Source organism: Podarcis raffonei, chromosome 5 (genome assembly GCF_027172205.1).
Source record: "Podarcis raffonei isolate rPodRaf1 chromosome 5, rPodRaf1.pri, whole genome shotgun sequence".
NCBI lineage: Eukaryota > Metazoa > Chordata > Lepidosauria > Squamata > Lacertidae > Podarcis > Podarcis raffonei.
Window position 1 is genome coordinate 53,168,144 of NC_070606.1, and position 13,843 is coordinate 53,181,986.

Genomic DNA, 13,843 nt, shown 5'->3' on the forward strand with positions numbered 1-13,843 from the left:
TGGTGCAGTAATAAAACTGCCAGCACATATGCAAAGCTAAGCAGGTACGGTTTCAAATTGGATGGGAGAACCATGTGTTGACATTCCTCAATTGCAGGGGGTTGGACTAGATGACCCCCGGGGTCCCTTCCAACTCTACAATTCTATGATCCTAAGTAGCTGAAAGCTAATCAGGCTGTGCACAAAACAGAGTGTCTCAGGCACAGACACTTAAAACTAATCAATTTTACCTCAAACTCTTCATAAAAGGGAAACACCAGGCAGAGGGGAGGGAAAGGGAGAGAAGAAGGGATGCAATTTTGTAACTGACAGCTTTATCTTCCAAACAGCAGAGGACCTTTCCAGGGCTCTCCTTTTTACTTACTATTATATAACTTCGGGGAGGAATGCTGAAACTGTTCCAGAAACAGTTCCAGCATTTTCAGTTTGTGATTACATGCCCGTAAGAGCAGCTCGGAGGGCTTTTGAGAATGGCCTGAGAGTGGGGTATCCCTCTGCCCATTGCTTTCTGTTCAATAGGTGCCTGTTCAATAGGTGCTCTCACAAAGCCACAATGATAAGCTCTGATTTTTTCAGTGTTGAAGGGACAAGGAAGGGGATCCCTTAAAACACAAACACACACACACACACACAGCCAAACTTTAGAGGCCCCCTTCCACTATATTAACATAGTGTACACTTTCACATACTATTTTCTAGTACGGTGGTACCTCGGGTTACATACGCTTCAGGTTACATACGTTTCAGGTTACACACTCCTCTAACCCAGAAATAGTGCTTCAGGTTAAGAACTTTGCTTCAGGATGAGAACAGAAATGGTGCTCCGGTGGCACGGCAGCAGCAGGAGGCCCCATTAGCTAAAGTGGTGCTGTGCTTCAGGTTAAGAACAGTTTCAGGTTAAGTATGGACCTCCGGAACAAATTAAGTACTTAACCCAAGGTACCACTGTAGTTTCATCTATCCACTCCATCACAGTGAAGCCCCTTCTGGGACTTTGGTGCCAAGCAAACAGCATAAATAGCATAAACAGCATAAATAGTGTATCTGAAGAAGTGTGCATGCACACGAAAGCTCATACCAAGAACTAACTTAGTTGGTCTTTAAGGTGCTACTGGAAAGGGAAAAAAAATTTTTTGTTTTGACTATGGCAGACCAACACGGCTACCTTTCTGTAGCATAAATAGCAACACCTTAAATTGTTTTTCATTTGTGACTCAAACCCCTCGACCTTTTGATCCAAAATTGTACAGTGAACTTACCAAGGATTGGACTAGATGACGCCTACAGTCCCTTCCAACTCTACAATTCTATGATTCCATAATGTCGACAAAATAACAGGAAGGAAATAAATCCATTTTTAAAACAACAACAACAACAACAAATTTGCTCTTGCTCAAAACCACTTGTACCATCTATATGAAATTTGGCAGGATGACTTTCTCAGAAGGCACTACTATAACTTTCACAGCCAGTTCTGTCAAAAATGTTACAGCTGTTTGATTTCCTCATTGCACTCCATGTGGAGATAGTAAAAGCATTCAATTTTCTGAAACAAAGGTCCAAAATGTTTAAAGTGGCTGAAGGCAAAGTGGCCCACAATCAGAACCAACAATGGTTAATGGCATTCATCTAAGCCAAGCTATGAAGCTATGGTTTAAGCTTCACTTAATATTCTGGCTTGTTCGGAAGTCATTAATCCTACTTTCCTGGTTCAGATGTAATAGTAGGCCATAGCTGGCTGGCAATCTCCTGGCTTGTTTCCTGACTCGTGTGAAGGCAGAAGCCAAGCAGCTATGTGATGGTGTACAAGATTCATTCATATCTCAACTTACTCAGAGGAGATACAGTGGTACCTTGGTTTATGAACTTAATCCGTTCCGGAAGTCTGTTCTTAAACCAAAGCGTTCTTAAACCAAAGCATGCTTTCTCATAGTGGTGGGGGACTCAATTTACAGTCAACAGGAAGCAGAACATGTTCTTATTCCAAGGCAAAGTTCACAAACCAAAACACCTACTTCCAGGTTTGCAGTGTTCTTAATCCAAGTTGTTCATAAACTAAGCTGTTCTTAAACCAAGGTACCACTGTACTACTGTTCTAACACAGCCAAAGTCACAGATGTGGATACGTGTCAAACGTAGCAATGAAATGAAGAATCAAACCAGCTATAAAAAATATGCATAAAAAGATCAGCTTGTTTTCATGCAGCTGTTAAAATTACAGACATTGTATCGCGTTAGTGGGTTCACCAACAGTAGGTCTAAATCACTGTTTACATTTAGTGTAAACAAACAGTTATTACTTGGTCAAGCAAACATGCCTAGCATTACCAGTGATTTTAATGTAGGACACTGCATGCATTTTTAAAAAGGCAACCCTTGTTTTACGCAACCCATGAACATACTTTCCCAGGAACTGCACATACATTGAGTCAAGCAAAAGAAGATTTCTCAGATAAGAAATAAAAAGAATTATAAGGAGGTGGGGGAAACTACATTTGGGTGGATAGAATCATTTGAGTAGAAGCACTAGAGAGATGCTCTTAAGTGCAAATCTTTCTTGTTTCTGCATTATTTTCAGCGCACATGAAAAAAGGAGTGATAACAGATGTTTTTTAAAAAAAAAAACTTTGAAAAGTTTTTTTTAAAAAACCATGTAACTTAAAACTAACATCTCTTCCAACACAGAAAGGTTAAGTTGTGGGGTTGACATTTGCATTTGTTACGATGTCAGTGCTTCCTGCCTATCAGCCTATGTACAAACAATATCTAAAGATGTCATCTACATATTTATACCAAAGGAGCTTATGAACAAGACCTGTCAGTATATTTTAGCACCTCTCCAAAACGTCAGCTTTCATCATGTATAAACACAACATGTATAATTTATTAGTTTGGTTTAATATAAAAAGTTGACAATCAGATGTCACCACAACTATTGATAAGGTAAATAAGGACTACAGGAAAATGTCAAAAAGTTATTAAAATGTTTTGCAGCTTCCTGAGTGAAATTGGATTTATCGGCTCTTATTTGTCAATAGACACATTGAAGGTTTTCTTTCCTTTATATGGCTATATATACATGCAGCCAATACTTTAGTTAACAGAGTAAAGAATAATGGTCAATGAATAGCAAAGGCCCTTTAAAACAAAAATGGAAAGGCATGCAACATTCTTGTATAGAAACAGTTAACAAGTGAGGCATTTATTTTCACCAATATTTATCATGGGTGAGTATACATCTAAAATCCCATATTCTTCAATTCACACATCTACTATCATATCTCAATTTATATCTCAATTTGACATTTCTACTTTGGCCTACGTTTTGGGTTTCCTAGACAAGACTTTGGGAGGGGATATCTGCTACAGTCAAACATCGGTTCCGGAATGGCTCCGTTTTCGAACATTTCGGCTCCTGAATGCCAAAAACCCAGAAGTAAATGCTCTGATTTCTGAACGTTTTTTGGAAGTCGAACGTCCGACGCGGCTTCCACTTGAGTGCAGCCAATCGGAAGCCACACCTCGATTGTCAAACGTTTCAGAAGCCGAAGAATGGATTACGCTTGACAACTGAGGAATTCCTGTTCCAATGACGTGTGCATCCCAACCTGAGATAATTTGCTATAAGGTATATTGTAATAGACAAGCAAACCTATTTTGCTGATTCCTCTCTCTATATACTTTCAAGAGTAACACTGAAGTCATGCACACTCAAGTAGTATTCCAGCAAAATAAGCAGTTCCAATAAATGAGCCAGGCTACAAACTATAGGATGCAGTAATAAATGATAATATGCAAAAAGAGAAGAGAATTAAATAGTTCTACAATGCCAAAGGCAGGACCAACTATGATAATATGCAAAAAGAGAAGAGAATTAAATAGTTCTACAATGCCAAAGGCAGGACCAACTGGGTTTTCTTAATCCATCTGGCTAAACAGGTAAATGCTTATCAGACAGTACAGGGGAAATAGTTGGAACAAAATATCAGGCTTAACCAAGCAGGGAAGAATCTCTTCTTTAAGCTTAATGTAATAATTAGTTATGGGTGGCGGGTGGCGCTGTGGGTAAAACCTCAGCACCTAGGACTTGCCGATCGCATGGTCGGCGGTTCGATTCCCCGCGGCGGGGTGTGCTCCCGTCGTTCGGTCCCAGCACCTGCCAACCTAGCAGTTCGAAAGCACCCCCGGGTGCAAGTAGATAAATAGGGACCGCTTACCAGCGGGAAGGTAAACGGCGTTCCGTGTGCTGCGCTGGCTCGCCAGATGCAGCTTGTCACGCTGGCCACGTGACCCGGAAGTGTCTTCGGACAGCGCTGGCTCCTGGCCTCTAGAGTGAGATGAGCGCACAACCCTAGAGTCTGGCAAGACTGGCCCGTACGGGCAGGGGTACCTTTACCTTTACCTAATAATTAGTTGGGATGCGGGTGGCGCTGTGGGTTAAACCACAGAGCCTAGGGCTTGCTGATCAGAAGGTCAGCGGTTTGAATCCCCGTGACGGGGTGAGCTCCCGTTGCTCGGTCCCAGCTCCTGCACACCCAGCAGTTCGAAAGCACGAAGTGCAAGTAGATAAATAGGTACCGCTCTGGCAGGAAGGTAAACGGTGTTTCCGTGTGCTGCTCTTGTTTGCCAGAAGCGGCTTAGTCATGCTGACCACATGACCCAGAAGCTGTACGCCAGCTCCCTCGGCCAATAAAGCGAGATGAGCGCCTCAACCCCAGAGTCGTCCACGACTGGACCTAAGGTCAGGTGTCCCTTTACCTTTACATTTTAAGAATTAGTTAAAACTAGTGCTGGACAAAAATGGAAGCAAATCATTTGGGGAACAGTTTTGGCTGTCTCCTAGCCTGCAAAATACCTCTTCCCAGACTGCATTTCCAAATGTGGATGCTGACCACTAGCACTTAATTTTCAACAGGCTGCAATATAAATACATATCTGCACACCATGTTCTTTATGTATAAAATGCAACTAGAGCCTGATTGGTGGGACAGTCTAACCATACTGTTAGAGCAAAATAAAGGGGAAAAATGCTTCCAGTAGCACCTTAGAGACCAACTAAGTTTGTTATTGGTATGAGCTTTCATGTGCATGCACACTTCTTCAGATACCTACTAGAGGGCAACAAAACCACGTGCAGGGCAGAAACAGAGAATGTTGATCCAGTTATCGAGCTGGAGAGAATGTCTTTCCTCTTTTCCACTACCTCTTCAAAGTGCCAGCAATAGGACAACTTCATTTGTCCTATGTGATGCCATTACACTAAACTGATTGGCTAGATTTAACACCCTAAACACTATAGCATCACCCAACAAAAAGAGTATGTTCCAAGTTGGCACCAAAGCAACAGTACACTGGGCAAACAATGGCAATGTCAGCCCCCTGCCCCCCCTCAAAAGTTTGGCACGTGGGGGGGGGGGGAGTCAAACTTCACTCACGCACAAAATAAATTACTTAAGATTCAACATAAAAATATCCCAGCTGCTGAGCTTTATGGTACAAGACCAATTGATTCATCAGCTCAAAGAGCTGACTCAGATTACAGTTTAATAATAAGTACACCATGCAATTACAATAAAAAGTATAATGGGGGATTTCTTTAACAAAAGGTTTTGCAACATTTTTTAGCTGTGAATATATAGCTGTTTCTTAAACAATACTGGAAGATGTATTGAAGGTGGTTGAAAACAGTTTAACTGTTCCTTTTCCAAAATAATTTGTCATAGGACACTTTATCAGCCCCCAGTACAGAAGTCCATTTCCTGCACACAACTTCACCTTAAAAGAAACACTATTTTTGACCATGGCAATTAGTCTTTTCATGTTCCAAACACTAAATTCTATTTTCCCCATTAATTTTTAAACCTATGTGGATCTAACTTAAAATAAACTGTACATCAAAAGAATGGAAAATAAACAGCCAGGAACACAATTTGACGAATTGGATTTATTTAGCTAAACAGGGTCCATTGGATCTCTTTAATAGGCTGACAGTTGCACTGGGCTGGTTAATAAAACATTCAACACAGTGTCTTCAGCCAATATAGAAATGCAAATCCCACCAGAAATATTTTATTCATGAAACAGTAATTTCAGTTACTACCAAAGCTAAAAAAATAAAAAAACACCCACAAAATCCACAAACCTAACTTTCTTTGCAAACAAACAGTGCCATCTAGTGCTGATATTAAAGGAAAGCAAGATGAATTGGTCTGAAAATGCTCAATAATTATTTCCAGCATCTTTGCTTTTAAGAGTTTTCTTGTTCTATCTCCCCTTTTAATGAAATCACCTTTGAATCATGGTCACTGGAGAAAGAGGGGACAAAAAGGGAAGAAAGAGACCAGTTACCGGGTACCATAAAAGAATAAGACAGGTTTTCCTCTCTCTAGGCACCCTGTAATGACTGACAATTAACTTCCAAATACACAGACTTGCATTTCAACACTAGACAGGAAGACCACAGCTAGGTACATTTTTAGGTGAGCTAGCTAGATTTTTTTTTGGCTTTGGTTCTCAAAACAGTCCCAGCCTTGCGAATCTGATTAATTTCTATAGAGGCAGATCCAACAGAATTCTCTGTGGCCTCTGTTCTTTTGAGTATGTTACACAGATAAGTTCAGAAACAATATTCCATTCTGCCACGGAGCCTTTGTATCATCAACTGGGAACGTACAGAATGGAGCCAAAGAAACTTTTATCAAGTGTTCATCTGTGTCTCAAAGGGTAGTGTCAAAAAAGAGTTTTCCTGGTAGAATGCTTGCAAACCTGAAGACAGGAAAGGTGGGCGGCGGGAGAGGAAGAGAAAGAAAGGGAATGGGTAAGCTTCCCCTCAGCATGTGGCATGAGTTGTTGGGTTGAACCACCATGCATTTTATTACAGATATTATTTTTTTCTGGAAAAAGACAGGGACCCCCCCCCCCAAGAAAAAACTGAAGAAAAACATCAGACTATGTCCAAATGTCACATGGAAGGAAGCGGGGCAAAGGATTAGAAATGAAGGGAGACAGGAAGGATGCAGTTTATGGTGCAAAGAAAGCAATATGAGAAGAGAGCAAAAATATGCTCACTATAGATACAAACTATGGATAAACACACACACAAATATTGCTGAAATACAAAGTGTTCATCTTTGTTTAGCCTCAGGTCTTTTGTTTTCTACTTTTTAACTGTCCAGGGACAATATATGAGTCGTGGCAGGGATGGGGAATTGGCCCAGATGCCCAGATCTGTATCTTTCCTTCACTTCACAAACCAACTTGGCAGGTGGACAGGACCATCCACTTATCAGTCATCAGATCTCATAATATTGTCAGCTGATTGACAAGTGGGTGGTCCCACCTATCAACATTGGTCTGCAGAGGTGGAGCAAGACAGTGAGTCACTAAGCCAGATGTTGGGGGGGTTACCTACTTTCTACAGAAAAGGTTAGATCCTGCTTTCTGCAGAGATCCTGCTTATGCTGTATATGTACCTGCCCCACATATATTAGGTGTGGGGCAGGTGGGCATGGATTTTGGACAGCAGTTTGGCTGAACAAATAGAAAGACCTGGTGGGCCAAATCTGGTTTGTGGGCTGGAAGTGCCCCACTTCTGAGATATGGGTCATAGTTTGGTATCCCTAACTTACAGCCTTGGAGCATTGGATTTTTGCTCGAGTAAGGTTCTTTGTTTATTTTGTTTCCTTGTAGCTTCAAATAGGCAAGCAACAATTATGAATAAATTACAATAGTAATCAATCCAGCACTAGGGTGAGAGCATCTTTAGAGATAAGAAAATGTGTTCCATGCATGTATTTAGCTAAAACAGTATCTACTGTAGTTTGTATCTCACAGATAGAAATGAAGATATTGGTTTCTTTCTGAGTCAATTTCACGTGTGATCAGAAGTCTGTTCCATTCCCTCCTATCTGTCTTTTTAAAAAATCATACAAATATTTCTACTAAAATATGAAATAAAAGTCATATTTTATTTCAATGTCTGCATTTCTAAACATATTTATTTAATGCATTTTGGAATATTTTTGAGCCAAAAACTATTATAAAATTCAGACATATGTGACATCTAAAAGATAATGATGCTTCAATCCATGTATTAGTCCGGGAGTTACAAATTAGGTCAGTTCAATTAAAAATGAGAACTGAATGCAATCCTTCTTCATCCCTATCCATAGATGATAGAATTACCAAGATTCAGTCCATGAAAGAACCTTATATCTTTAACCTATCCCTTCTCAGATAGCATAATAATCCAAAGAAAAAACTTCTATGCTAGTAAAGTGCCCTTATAATCACCCTATCACAACCAAGGGATTTGGAATTTTATAAAAATTCCAAAACAGTGGGAAATAGATTCCCCCCCAACCCCGTTTTTTCACTATTGCCTTTTGCTCCTACTCATCTATCATCTGTTAAAGCAAATGGGACTCCACACAAATGAACAAAAAAGGTAAAGGAACCAGTAGAGGAACAACATAGGAAGGGGAAGTCTGTCATCATTTGCCACCTCTGAATTTTTAATAGCACAGAAACTCCAGATTGTGTTATTGAAACCTTCAATTTACTAAGCTGCTTATTAAATACATCTAAATAAGAGTGACAGTGGCCTAAATTAATTAGAGAGGAATGCTATTACTTAATCAACCTATCTGCCCTTCTCTTTTAACTTGCTGTTCCAACCCTTTCTCAAAATCCTTCTTGATGCAGCTCACTAGCCATGCATAGAACAAGATTCTGCAAGCAGAACCCTAAAGGCTCAGGAGGGGAAAAAATAAAGTGAGCTTAACTTGATATGTTCCCTAAGGAATCTCAATTAAGTCATCCATAGCCATGGAGGTTAATTATAAATTTAAATTGTTAAATTGTCTTTCACACTTCCTTCAATGATATCACTTCATCACTGGTAAGTTTAATAAAGATATAATTCTGTCATGTATGCAAGCCACAGAAGAAAATTTAATACGCCCTTCTCAATTGAAGAAGGAATGACCTGGCCAGGAACTTGGGATACCACTGAGTTTCAGCCAGCTGTCTCATAATGCTTAGTTTCTCCTAAAAACTACAAATCATTATTCATTCACAGGTTGTGAGAAGTACTCTCTAGAGTGACAGTACACTTTTTATAGACAAACACAGCCCTTTTAAGTTGCAAATTGTTATATACCTGCAATAAGTTTATTATTGCTTTCCGTGACATAATGGCAGACAGAGCGGCTGGCACCAAGTGCATGCTACATATAATGCACAATGTGCAAAAATGTAAATGCATTATATAAATATACTATCTAATTACACGGTACATTTGTATATCGCAAATACACTCTTAAAAGAAACAGGAAAGTTTTGTGGGGGGGGGTGTAAAAAAAACAATAGGAGGGCATTCAACAAATTTACTCAGAGTTGCCCAATTAAATACAGTGGTACCTCGGATTAAGAACTTTATTCGTTCTGGAGGTCCATTCTTAACCTGAAACTGTTCTTAACCTGAAGCACCACTTTAGCTAATGGGGCCTCCCACTGCTGCCGCACCGCTGCTGCGCGATTTCTGTTCTCATCCTGAAGCAAACCCGAGGTAGTATTTCTGGGTTAGCAGAGTCTGTAACCTGAAGCGTCTGTAACCCGAGGTACCACTGTAACGAACATGACTAAGGTGCATCAATTTCTATGAGTCTACTCTGAGTAAAACTAGTTCAATGCCACCCTAGGTGGCATTGTTTGGCTATTTTGAAAGACCCTTATAGCAGCAACATCATGGAGGGGTGTTTCCAGCAACCCCACAACCTACTCTTGGAAGCGTTGCAAGTGGCTGCAGGAGAGGGACATTGAGCAACATGTTTCTAGGACTAAGGTGAAAATGTGAAGCTCCCTAGTTATTTCTGCTACTGGATGCTACATGTTGTTTAAGTAATCTTGTTATAGTATTGAAATGTGGTTTTTAAAAATGTTACTATATTTGCTATTGTTTCCCTATGTTATTACGAAGTTGTTACTATGTTATTCATTTGCTGTGTAAATTATGAATTGTTTTTGTGGTTGTTTGAAATGTATCCCTGTTTTCTTTGTTGTAAGCCGCTTTGGGCATGATTTGTTTTGTGGGATAGCAGCATGCCAAGAAAATGAATGAATGACTCTCACTTCTGGAGAACCTATGCTTTTGCAGATGCTTGCTGGACTGCAGTTTCCATCACCCTTGAATTTGCTCTGCTGGCTGCTGTTGATAGGAGTTGCAGCCCAATAAAATCTAAAGAGCCAGAGATTCCCTGTGCCTGTTGTATAGTCACTCTCCCCTGGAATAGTTCTTTTCTTCTGGAGTGCTTGGAAAAAGAAAGGGAGAAATCTCTAGGCACGTGGGTGGGCCTGCATAAAAGCATAACCCCTTGGGTTCCAGCTTCACCTAGAGACTATACAGGCAAATCAGTATGTGTATGTACACAAACACCAGCTGCTTTTTACAATAAGGCCAAATGTCTCAATATGCACTAGTGATGTCTCTCAGATGGGGGACATTTTTAGGCTGGATATACTGAGGACTGAACCTGAGACCTTCTGCATGAAACACTATGAACTATGTTGTGGATAGGGATGGATATATTACTCTGTTCCTGACCCATGTCAATTTCACATGTTTTCATTCCATCCCATTTCCATATTAACCTGCAGTTAATTTGATTTGTTACCTGCCCTTCATCCTAAAGTCCCAAGGCAGGTCACAACAGCTTAAACAGAATGTTAAAAACAGTTTAAAACAAATTACAATCCCAAAAATAAGATAGGTCCTAAGAATATTCACCTAAGGTATCAAAAATAAGAATAAAGAGAAGAATCTTCAGTATTCAACGAAAACTGTCTAGTGACGCTACCAGACACATTGCTCTGGGAAGGGAGTTCCACAACTTTCAAGATGCTGCAGAGAACATCCTCTGCCAGACTGCCCACCCAATTTTCTGAGGGTGGTATAACTACCAAAAGGGTCCTCCTCTGCTGAACTGAGAGTGTGTGTAGGGAGTCTTTCATATATTTGGGGCCTAAGTTGGAAATGAACTAGCATCCAATGCAGCTGTTTTAAAATGGAACCTAAGCCAGTAATCTGGCTGCTGCACTTTGGACCAACTGAAATTTCAGTTGTTTTCAAGGCAGCTCCATGTACAGCACAGCACAGTAATCCAGTCTGTATGTTAGCACAGCAGGAGTATTAGTATTAGTATTAGTATTAGTATTAGTATTATCATTATCATCATCAACATTGCCATTGCCATTTATGTTCAAAAGGAACCATCGCTGGCAAACAAATGAGAGCTGGTGAAAGGCACTCCTAGCTGGTAAGGTAATCTGAGCCTCCACTAATAGTGATGAATCCAGTAGCCCCAAGCTATAGACGTGTTCCTTCCAGGAGAGTGTAACCATGTCTAGAACATGCCATTTCCACACCTCCTGGACTTGAGAACTCAGAACACCTCTCTCTTTTCAGGATTCAGCTGCAATTTATTGGTCCACATCCAGCCCATCACAGCCTCTAAAGAGTGCTCGAAAACCTTTACTACTACTGCTGAACCAACAGAGAGCTAGAGCTGGGTTTCATCTGCATATTGATGATACCTCGCTCCAAATCTACTAATGACAGCTCCTAGTGGCTTCATGTAGTTGTTAAATAGATGTCAAATAGCAAGAGGGAGGGCAAGACAGAACCCTGTGGGACAAAAGTGTGGAATCTGAAAAAAGAACTATGTTCCATTTCGCACACTAGTCGAGAAGCACAGATCAGGTTAATTTGCATCAGAATTCACAGAAATCTATATCCCTTAACTGTCCCCAGTTTTGTGCAGAGCATAATCTGCTATCTTTCTGTTAAAATTTGAGACTATATACCCTGTACTGACTGGAACCTGATGTTTTTACTAGGCAATGTCCTCAAGGGAGAAAATTGTATTGTCTATAGTTTCCATTATGGAACAAATAGTAATACAATTAAGTTATATTCAGTTCCATCCATACAAATGCTTTATAATATGAAAAATACCGTATTTTTGCCCTATAAGACGCACTTTTTCCCCTCCAAAAATGAAGGGGAAATGTGTGTGCGTCTTATGGGGCGAATGCAGGATCCTTGGCGTTGCTTCCGCTGAAGCCAGGAGAGTCTGCTCTTTGAGGCTGGCGGTGGGGGAAAGCAGCGCTTTCCCCATCGCCAGCCCCAGAGGATGGGGGGCAGCAGGAAGATGTGTGACGCCTTCCCGCTACTCTCCAACCTGGCTTGGAGGCTGGCGGTGGGGGAAAGCAGGCTTTTCCCCAAGGAGGAAGAAGGGACTGACTGGCAGAGTCCGTCCCTTCTCGCTCCTGTGGGCTTTTGCGGGGGATGGGGGAATTCCCCCACCTCCCGCAAAAGCAGGCAAAAGCCGTGCGCTCTTTAAAGGGGCTGCGCGGCTTCTGCTGGCTTTTCTAGGAGGTGGGGGAATCCCCCACCTCCTAGAAAAGCCCGTAGGAGCTGCGCAGCCTTTAAAGAGCGCGCCGCTCTTGGGGGCTTTTCCCCAAGGAGGGAGAAGGGACTGACTGGCTGTTTCAGTCCCTTCTCCCTCCTGGTCGAAAAGCCCGCAGGAGTCGCGCACGGCTCCTGTGGGCTTTTGCAGGAGGTGGGGGAATTCCGCCACCTCCCGCAAAAGCAGGAAGAAGGTCTTGGAGTAGCGCACAGGCTGCATGCAGCCTGTCCGCTGCTCCCAGAGCTGCGGGGGGGAAATCATATTTTTTTCCTTGATTTCCCCCCCTGAAAACTAGGTGCTTCCTATGGGCCGGTGCATCCTATAGGGCGAAAAATACGGTACATTGGTTTTCAAATGGCAAAATGGTAATGTTTTCTCCACAGCATTATTAGAAGAGGATGCTCATTTATATACCTGCAATACTGAAATAGGAATAACTGGTTTCTCAAAAAGCAGGCAAGTTAACAAAAACTGCTATTAACTTGTTTCAGTCTGTCAATTTCCCTTTAAAACAATACAGTAAGTACACTTGGCAGACTTTCCTGCAAATAGCAAATTGCAACTCCACATTTGGCCACAAGATAGCGCTAACTGCACAACACTCAACAAGATACAATTTTAAAAGACACATTTGTATTTTTTGAGCCTCCAAAGTAGATAAAAAACCTGACCAACCATAAACTCCATAGGGCTTTCTAAACTGCAATCAGTGAAAACAGCTCTAAAGATTTTCTATCATGTTAGCTGCAGCTTCCTTCTTGCATTTCAGCAGACTATATACGTCAGGCAAAACATAAAACAAGTTTTGTTCTTTCATTTTTGTCTTGTTTCTTTTCAGTATGTACATGCTATCTTTTAAAAACTAGTACAGAGTATTTTCTTATCTGCTTTGTGCTTTTTATTCTGTGGGATCATTGCAACTACTAAAATAGCTATTTCATGACTGCTCAAAGGGAGCACTTATAAACTCTGTTTTACTCATCCACACAGTAAATGTAAGATGCACAGTAGCATCTTAGCCTTCTACGGGGAACTTCAGATGTTGTACCTTAAATAGTTCCTTATTTTGCAACAGGAACTAATAGAGCTGCTTCTCCTAACACAACTATTCTAGAATAGTGGAAACTCCAAATAATCTATGTGACTCCCCTAATAATAACTGTGGCACATTAACAACTTGATTTATTATTACCTGTCTCTCGGGGCGGCTCATTGCCTCTTGGAATACATGGGCAGATCTCGAGAACAAGTAAGGGAGAGCCTGTAGCTTGAATTGAAGCCACATTGTGACATATGGCTATTGTGAAGTCCAGTTTTGCTTCTGTCAATTTGTTATCACTGTGTAAGGCAAGGCAAACCAAAATACATGCTAAATC

General features: G+C 41.0%; 1 protein-coding gene across 4 annotated transcripts in view; it reads right to left on the reverse strand.

The window, feature by feature from the left end:
- VTI1A (vesicle transport through interaction with t-SNAREs 1A) overlaps window positions 1-13,843 on the reverse strand; it is a 245,212-nt gene that overhangs the window by 221,555 nt on the left and 9,814 nt on the right. The window lies entirely within an intron of this gene.